General features: G+C 42.5%; 1 long non-coding RNA gene across 1 annotated transcript; it reads right to left on the bottom strand.

Annotated features, from left to right (window-relative positions):
* Nucleotides 1–225: 225 nt before the first annotated feature.
* Nucleotides 226–9101, bottom strand: LOC147033221 (uncharacterized). Its single transcript, XR_015055494.1, has 3 exons — nt 8733–9101; nt 8534–8628; nt 226–478 (listed from the first exon to the last, which is right to left on the bottom strand). It is a non-coding gene; the product is annotated as an uncharacterized LOC147033221 (long non-coding RNA).
* Between the last annotated feature and the right edge of the window lie 666 nt (nt 9102–9767).

Below are 9767 nucleotides of genomic sequence, written 5' to 3'. Positions count from 1 at the left end.
ACCAGGTGGGATTGACTCTGCCTGTCGTCCTTCAGAGGTCGGAAAAATGAGTGCCAGCTTGCTGGTATACTGTGTCGGCGTGGCGACCAGTCCAGGATTGTGCCCAATAGCCAAGGAGACTGCTAAGGCAGCACCAACGCTCTGCACAGAGTATGGTCCCAATGGATGGATGGATTTGTCTCTCGACTCCACCCCTCCCCCCCCCACCCCCGCCCACTTCCTAACTTCATGAGGAATTTTTATTTGGAGAACAATGTAAGTTCCATACAAAATAGTGGTATTTTCAATAACAATGTTAATTTTGATAACTCAGGTTCACGACAGCTGAATTTGAACTTTCATTCGCTAATGAGTGATTATTTCAAGGATGAACATAATTAATGCAAATGGAACAAACCTGAACTCAGCTTCATTGAGAAATGGTTGTTGAACTGCAAGGTAACGTCTTAACGTGTCCTCCAGCTTGGGAATAGGCAGTCTGCGTTAGAGAACAAAGTGGAACATTAACATCAGCTTCAATGGAAGGCAATATGTTTCACCACCGTCATAGACATACACATGTTGGGAGAACCAACCGCACTAACATCATGAACACCATTTATAACATGAACATGCCATCATCATGAACAAAGGCGATTCTTATGTCTGACACGAGAAATTGTTCAACAAGAGCGGATGAGAGTTAAGGTACGAGTTAAGGTATCCTATAATCCTGTTCAGGTGAAAGTTGGGAAGTCAGTCACCTTTTTGCAGAAATCAGGAGGCAAATTAGCGTTGGAGAAACTCCAGTTTGAACCTGACATCTTAAGATTCACTTTTTTTTTTAAAAACACAAGATCTCTGCTCATAGAAAAGTGAGATGACAGGGTTAAATAGTAATATAGTGACAGTGGGTCACAGCTGCACACACTAAGCAAGGGAAAGAATGATAGTAGAGTAAATTTGTGGTTTGACCCCCAAAAAATTGATACAAAAGGTTTTTCAATGGTTTTGACCTCCAAAATAACATACTAAAAATCTACTGAAATCCACCTACCGGAAAGGGCCTATTTTCAAGATGGCGTCCAAAATGGCTGCCGTGGGCTTAAATTTCCATAGAATGTGCAATAGCTGGCCTACATTTGTGATTTTTGTGTCAATTTCTATGTTTTGGAGGTCAACAAATCCAATGAAACCATTTTCAAAGCTGATCATTGATGGGAAAACCTTAAATCCAAGATGGCGTCCAAAATGGCCACCATGGGCATAAAATTGCTACTAAATTGTCAATAAATACCGTGCATGTGTGATATATGTGTCGATTTCTATGTGTTGGAGGTCAACAAATCACCTGATATCATTTTCAGAGTTGACCAGTGATGGTCAGGCCTTAAATCCAAGATGGCGTCCAAAATGCCCCCCCCCCCCCAAATGGCCACCATGGGCGTGTACTTGTTTTAAAACAGGCAATAAATGGACTACATTTGTAGTGTTTGTGTTTATTCCTATGTTTTGGAGGTCATGCCCAATCCTTCAAATAGTGTCTACCTGAAAAGTTGTCCCATGTGTAGTGATCAGAATTAATTGACCATCTTGTGCATAACATAAATAAAAATATGCTTTGGTAATTTAGAAAGTAATAAATTAATCGGCTCTCACAATGATCACCATTTCCTCTAGAACGTACTTTCAATTAAAATGCCTTCAAGTTAGGGTAAATCGAAAACATCAACGAAAGTTCGTTCATTGAAGTAGCATTTACCATAGATAAACTATGCTTCCTCTTCGTCCTCCGATACTGTCTTGTTGAAAGGATTTTCGCAGGTATCAAGTTGACAGGGTCCATAGACGCTGTGGCATGGCAGACCGTATCCCCTACAGCTACAGCGACTTGTTCTACAGCCAGTTGTGCAGTTGCATCGGATCATCTTCAACAACTTTTCTGGAGCAGCGTCCTTGTCTGACATGACTGGAACTAGTTTATTGTCCTCCAGTTTCCAACCCCAGTCTGTTGCCTTCAAGTTTCCGTTCCTCCCCATCCAGACCATAATCTGATAGTATACTCTCAGAGAGTGAAACCTTGTTGAAGACGCTGTTGGTGGCAGACGTTCTGGGGTGACAAACGACTTAGCTGAAGCCAGTTTCTTCACAAAGACATTATATCGCAACTTGGCGAGGGAATCACAGGGATGTCCTCCAAATAATACTTTCATGGCATTGTTGCCGTTTTCCACGACCATGTCTCTTGTTTGGTTGGGGACAAGGAAGGTTTTTGCACAAGTCTTGATTGCTGAATCCCCCTTTGCCAGTTTCTGAAATGCTGACTTTTTTTCCAATTCCAAATACTCGAGATGTCGAGTCACACCCAGTGAAGGCATGAAGGAAGAGAAGATGTGGGCATAGCTCTTCACCCAATGATACTTTCAGCTGGTTGATATTGTGCACCTTCCAGTTCCTGGATGAATTGTCAGAACGAAAATACAGTTCTTTGTTGTCGACGCTAGCGTAATGCAATAATAGCACCAACAGATCTGTATCTTCTCCAATCAGGGTAGTTGATTGTTGGTATGACGATGTCACTGCCGCTTTTACTATGTCTACATCGGCATCCCCTGGTGCATGAATTACGTTCAAGCCAATTTTCTTCATTTCCTCACTGATGAGGTTGATGAGCTGTTGCTTGTTGGAGCTCCTGGACAGGAACTCATCGTTTTTGCCAGAGAATTCTGTTCCAGGTGTGAAGCCGACTTCGGGATGAACAATATGGCCACGGCGCTTGTGTGTATTGTCCTTAATAGATGGTCCATCATCATAACCATCAAAAACGACTGTTGCTTTTCCATAGTGACGAATAGTGAAGTCAGCATACGACTTGGCTATCACATTGAAACTGTCCCCGGCTGTCCATGACAAACGATGCAGCAAGGAGCCACCATCAAGAACATAGTGCTCAGTTTGGGGAACAGAGTCAGACACGGTATCATTTGACACTTTGGCAGAATGGTCTCTGATAGCTTGAACTAATTGAGGTTTGTCAGCCTTTCTGAAAATACCTATACCCTCAAACAGGGCAGGGGGAAATGGGCTCAGCTCATAGCCCATGACATCTTCCAATGAAATGTCTCCTGTTTTTGACACAACAAGAAATCTTTGAAAGAGTAGAGCAGGGTCAATTGCTCTGTCTGGACCAAGTTTGACTGAAGATACATCTCCAAGTGTTTTGGCTTTGTCTTTTCGTTTGAAGGAAGATGTGAAAGCGGGTTTATTGACCATACTTTCCATAATCTTCTCTCCAACAGACTTATGCTCGTGGACATTCACATCCGACGCGGCCACCACTCCAGTCACAACATTTCTTAGTGAGGGATCTGGAGAAAACGGAGAGCATTCACTGAGTTTTGAACTGATTTTGGCTAGGTCAGAAGCATCTCTTTCCATCCTTGCGCCACTAGATTCCTTGTGTTGTTCACTAGTCGTGTACAAAAGATCAGTGAATTCCTGCATCGCACTGTTATATTCCGACGTGACCGGCATTGACATTGTCCAGAGAGACCGTTGTTCTTCACCCATCCCACTTCCGCGTGTTAGGCCACCAGTGCTCTTCAGGGATCTCATCAAGGTCTGTTCGATGACAAGATCAGGGCTTAGACCCGCCCAGAACTTATTACGCCACCCATTTTGGACGCCATCTTGGATTTAAGGTTTTCCCATCACTGATCAACTTTGAAAATGATTTCAATAGATTTGATGACCTCCGAAACATAGAAATTGACACAAAAATCGCAAATATAGGCCAACTAATGCCCATTCTATGGCAATTTAAGCCCACGGCAGCCATTTTGGACACCATCTTGAAAATAGGCCCTTTCCGGTAGGTGGATTTGAGTAGATTTTTAGGATGTTATTTTGGAGGTCAAACCCTACCTAAAACCGTTAAAAAACCTTTTGGATCAATTTTTTGGGGGTAAGGCTATTTTTTGTTGTCGATTTACCCGACTATGAACAGGGAAGAGAAGAGAGTGGAGCGGAGGAAAAACAGTAACCTGAAAATAAGAGGGTTGGGTTAAGTCGGGTTCATGGGGGTGGATAAAAATGTGGGTATGGATAGAGGATGACATGAGATGATGGTGCACTGCCTGTTTAAAGCCCTGAAGGTGAGAGTGAGAAGAAACCACCAAGATAAAATTCCTCAAATTAAAACAGAGATCTGGCATTTGATAGGACTGCATTGAGGCCAATTTAATAAGAATTTCCAAAGTTCATGGATAAAACATTCCCACAAATCATGACGAGTACACACTTATATTAATGTATTACGATTATGGAGTGTAATACACTAGCAGAGTACCTGCCCTCAGGGTGATCTTGTGCCAAGCATGCAACACGTTCTTCTGATGCATACCTCTATTTGGGCGGTGCATAGGCTACTGACAGTTAACCTGGGTGATGTGCATGAAGAAAAAACATACCTCCTGCTTATAATTCAAAAACACCTCACTGCACTGGAAAATGTGGAGACAGAAATAATGTGCTGCAAACGGTGACTTGTTATACCCTACCCCAACTGGAGGCAGCGCTACATGACACATTCCCATAAAGAATTTGCATCTACCCCCCCCCTCCCCCAAGACCATTGGCAGAGATAAAAACACCCCGATACATTAATTGGGGTCATACTGATTCTCTGCAGCAAATCTGGATGCAATTGGCTCAGAACTGTCAGAGTAGTAGCACAACAACCAAACACAAAAACACTGGTCCATGAATTATAGCAATGATTTAAAAATAAATTGGAAATTCATCATGAGCCACGTGAGATGGGAATTGGAATTGCTATGTCATGTGGCTCATGATGCTCAGATCACTGATTACACTGAACAACAAATTTCAAAAAAAAATTTTTACTGGAGATGTGTAAAGTGATTAAGACTAATTCGGGTACGCTGATTTCAAAAATCATAACCGTTTTGCTGTATCACGTCAGGATTTTCAGGAACAGAAATATTCCCATTGCCTAGAAGTCAGGATTTCAATGAAATTTACATATGTCTTTAACATGTCTATTTCGTACAATTGTTGTTAACTTGTGTTATATTTCTTTCTTTCAGATAAAGATGAGTAGGCGTTCCTGTACCAATCATCCTGACAACTGTTATGTCTGTGGTCGGTATACCAAAAAAGATCAACAGCGAAGTATATCTACAGCAGTGAAAATGAAGGCCGCCTACTTTCACTACTTCGGGTGTAAGGTGGGGGACCAAGAACAGAGCTGGGCACCACACATCTGCTGCACAAGCTGTCACACAACCTTGACTCAGTGGTTGGTGGGCAAGCGCGCGAGCATGCCATTTGCGGTGCCCATGATATGGCGTGAGCCGCAGAATCATCATGATGATTGTTATTTCTGCTGCACAAGCATCGCCGGCTTCAACAAGAAGAATAAAGGTCACATCAAGTATGCTGACTGCGTCTCTGCTCGTAAACCTGTGCCTCATGATGACGAGAACCCCGTTCCAACACCTCCAGCTGATCAGAACATAGCTGTAAGCAGTGGTGAAGAGGATGGTGATGATGAACCTTTTGAACCCGACACTCAAGAATCACACCTTCTGAACCAGGGAGACTTAAATGATCTTGTAAGAGATCTCTCGCTGTCAAAGGCGAAGGCAGAGCTGCTTGGATCAAGGCTGCAGCAGTGGAATCTACTTGAACCTAACACCAAGATATCCTTGTTCAGAGCACGTCACAGAGACATGGCTGAGTTCTTTGAGATGGAAGACACGATGACATTCTGCAGTGACATCAACGGTCTGTTGAAAGAACTTGGGTGTGATCACGATCCTGCAGACTGGCGCCTCTTCATCGACTCGGGGAAGAACAGCTTGAAGGCTGTTTTGCTCCACAATGGCAACGAGAAACCATCAGTCCCATTGGCTCACGCGTTCGGCATGACAGAGACCTATGAGACTATGCAACAGCTGCTTGATTCCATCAAGTACAATGACTTCAACTGGCACATCTGCGGAGACTTGAAAGTGGTGGCGCTGTTGTTAGGGCTGCAGTCAGGCTACACGAAATACATGTGCTTCCTTTGTCTCTGGGATAGCAGAGACGACAAGAATCACTGAATGAAGAAAGATTGGGAAGAGCGAAAAGAGCATGTACCTGGTCGACACAACGTGAAGCGTGTCGCCCTTGTCGACCCAGCCAAGGTTTTCCTTCCACCACTCCACATAAAGCTCGGCTTGATGAAAAGTTTTGTACGGGCAATGGATCTGAATGGGCGTGGGTTTTTATACCTCAAGGAAAAGTTTGGCAACACCTTGTCGGAGGCCAAGATCAAGGCTGGTGTCTTTGTTGGACCGCAAATCCGACAGATTATGAAGGACGAAACTTTTCCAACAACTCTAAACCCCAAAGAGCTGGCAGCGTGGAGGAGCTTCAAAGCTGTGACGGACAACTTCTTGGGGAACGAGCGCGCGGACAACTATGAAGAAATAGTGCAGCAGCTGCTGGAGTCCTTCAGGAAACTTGGCTCCAGGATGTCCCTGAAAATCCATTTCCTACACCAGCACCTGAACTTCTTCCCTGACAACTTGGGAGCAGTCTCGGACGAGCACGGCGAGCGATTCCACCAAGAGATTTCACTCATGGAGACGCGTTACCAAGGGCGGCACAACCCGAACATGATGGGCGATTTCTGCTGGTTCCTGCATCGTGAAACTGACACAGAGCAGCACAAACGCAAAGCCAAATGCCTAAAGCATTTTTAATTACATTCTAGTGGAGTTTTTCTGTAATTTCTATAATTTTGAAGCATTCATGATGAAATAAATGAATAAATGAATTTTTGTAAATTTCATTGAAATCCTGACTTCTAGGCAATGGGAATATTTCTGTTACTGAAAATCCTGACGTGATACAGCAAAACGGTTATGATTTTTGAAATCAGCGTACCCAAATTAGTCTAAATCACTTTACACATCTCCAGTAAAAAAATTTTGTTGTTCAGTGTTACAATTGCACGTGCTGTGATAATTTACCAATTCTTAACAAGTGTCATTTGAAAATACTGTACAGTGATCGATCATATATATATATATATATATATATATATATATATATATATATATATATATATATATATATATATATATATATATATATATATATATATATATATATATATATATATATATATATATATATATATATATATATATATATATATATATATAGTGAACCGTAGTGTCTGTCCGTGCGTTCTACTGTTTCCCATTTATGGTGGCCGCTTCCCACACCGCATTTTAAAAAGGCTCAACATTCAATTTTGAAATGATTGGAGAACAGGCATGAATAAATAATGTTTGATGCCAAATCTTATTTCACAAGCAGGATATTTTGCCCCGTTTTGAGACAAATTCAACCTCCTCCACCCCCCCCCCACCCCATCACCATTTCATGGTGGGCGGTACAAGTAACTCAGAGCTTTGTCTCCGAGTAAAATCAAGAGTGCAACACAATTAGCCCTTTTACAGTCCATGAAATAATTAAAATTGATCGATTAAATCAAACCTTTCCCGTCCCAGTGATGGGTACTTTCGCTCAATATAATTACATCCTTATCCTCGTGTGACTGATGTACTCGCTCCTCCATGAGCCTGTTTTTATGTGTGGTTACTGACAGTTTAAAGTGAACTCACCATCCATGAAAAAATTTCCAAATCAGCCTTGCTTGGACAATATCCAGCTGGCTTGCAGTTTCTATTATTAGAGTCCGAGTCAAAAAAACAGAAAGAAATCAATTATATCGATGTATAAGCATACAGTGGGGCAAAGGTTAGGAAGCAGTTGTTCATGCTGACTGAATGAATTAATCGATGGCTGGCATTCAGGATTTTAAAATCATATTGCATGATCATTTTTGTGTTATTAGTTGTCAACAACTGTCAGCGAATGATATTCAGAAACGAAACTATGATAGTAACCTTAGTCCCACTCATCTTTGTTCTCTTCACATTTCTTATATGCCTGGTGTTGGCTTAATGGTGAGGGTGGTGGGCTTGGGATCCTAGGATCCTGAGTTCAAATCCCATTCTGCTGTTGAATTAATACTAGGTGGGGTTGACTCAACCTGTCATCCTTCTGAGGTCGGCAAAATGAGTGCCATTTGTTGATATCCTGTGTCAGAGTGGTGACCCGTCCAGGATTGTACCCATTGGCCAAGGAGACTGCTTAAGCAGCACCAACGCTCTGCACAGAGTATGGTCCCAATGGATGGATATATATATATATATATATATCTATCTCTCTATCTCTCTCTATCTCTCTCTCTCTCTCTCTCTCTCTCTCTCTCTCTCTCTCTCTCTCTCTCTCTCTCTCTCTCTCTCTCTCTCTCTCTCTCTCTCTCTCTCTCTCTCTCTCTCTCTCTCTCTCTCTCTCTCTCTATCTCTATCTCTATCTCTCTCTCTCTCCCCGACGAGCATCCCAGTCCCTCAACCCAACACCCTTATTACCAGATACAAGACGTTCTGGGGTTTTCCGAAGCACGTACCTGCTCGGACCTCCATGGCCGCACGCCGTCGCCTCAGCGCCCGGAAAGCAATTTATCCAAGGACCGGTGACATGAAAGGGTCGAGGCCCTGAAACCTGGAACAGTGAAAAGATAGCGTGGAGCAGTCACAAAATTCCGTGCTGCGTTACACGGTTCCTGCGTTAAGTTTTAAATCACCTTTGGTTCCGACATCACTTACCAATCGATGCTGTCAGATGTGTTCATCAAAAACAGCACCACATGACCCACAACAATCACTAAACTCACTACTCCACTTTACTCGCCTTTCTTCTTCTTCGCCTCTCTTCTTCTTCGCCTCTTTTATTCTTCGCCTCTTTTCTTCTTCCCCTTCTCCTCTTCTTCTTCAATCTGTTCTTTTCAATTTTCTTCTTCCTCTTCCACTATTTTCTCCACACTGTATTTTTTTCTTTCTTTTTTACAAATTATTGTTTCTTCTTCTTTAAGAATATTAACGCATCGACCTCTACAGTCTTTCTTCCTCCCAATAACATTAACACAGCCTTCATAATCTTTTTCGAAGCGAGTGTGCCTCCTCCAATCCTGAAAAAAACCTTGCACAACGAACCGTTTTGATTCTTCCACAGTTTGAGTTGTAAAATTTTGTTTGCCCCGAAAATTCCGGCTTCGTTTTTTGTATTTTGGAAAAGGTTTTAAAGACTATTCGCAGAGTTTCCGGTTTCACGGGCAATCTTGTTCCAAACATACAATGCGTTCTTGATTTGGGCGGTGTATAGGTAACAGATAGCTGTGTGAAGGCAAACAAATAACCCAGAAGTGATGTGCAGGAAGCAAAAAACATACCGACTGCTTATAATTCAATCGAAAACACCTCACTTCACCGGAACGCGGCAAAGATAATAACAAAAACATTCATTGGGGGTCATGTTGATCCTGTGCAGCAAGTTTGTGTGTAATCAGTAAATAAGAACAGAGTTCAATTTGTTCGACCACTTTATTAGCGTAGAACGACAATAATCAAACAAGTATTGAACAGGTTGAAAAGCCCACAACATCCCTGGCTCCGGCTCAGGCTGCGCATGCGCACTGGCACAGGGGACCGTAGTGTACCGTAAAGTACAATGTTCTCTATCTCCCTCCGAGTCTTTATTATTGAAATGAAAACGAGAGAAGAACCTTCAGAGTGTAGGCTTTATTCCATTTGATTGAAGCCGCTTCTACGGGCACACCAGGGAATACAGGCGCAGCAAGGAGT

The sequence above is a fragment of the Eptatretus burgeri genome, chromosome 2 (assembly GCF_056783735.1).
Source record: "Eptatretus burgeri isolate ZD-2024b chromosome 2, Ebu_testis_v1, whole genome shotgun sequence".
NCBI lineage: Eukaryota > Metazoa > Chordata > Myxini > Myxiniformes > Myxinidae > Eptatretus > Eptatretus burgeri.
Note: the sequence above shows the minus strand (reverse complement) of the source record. Positions and strands in the feature narration are given on the sequence as shown.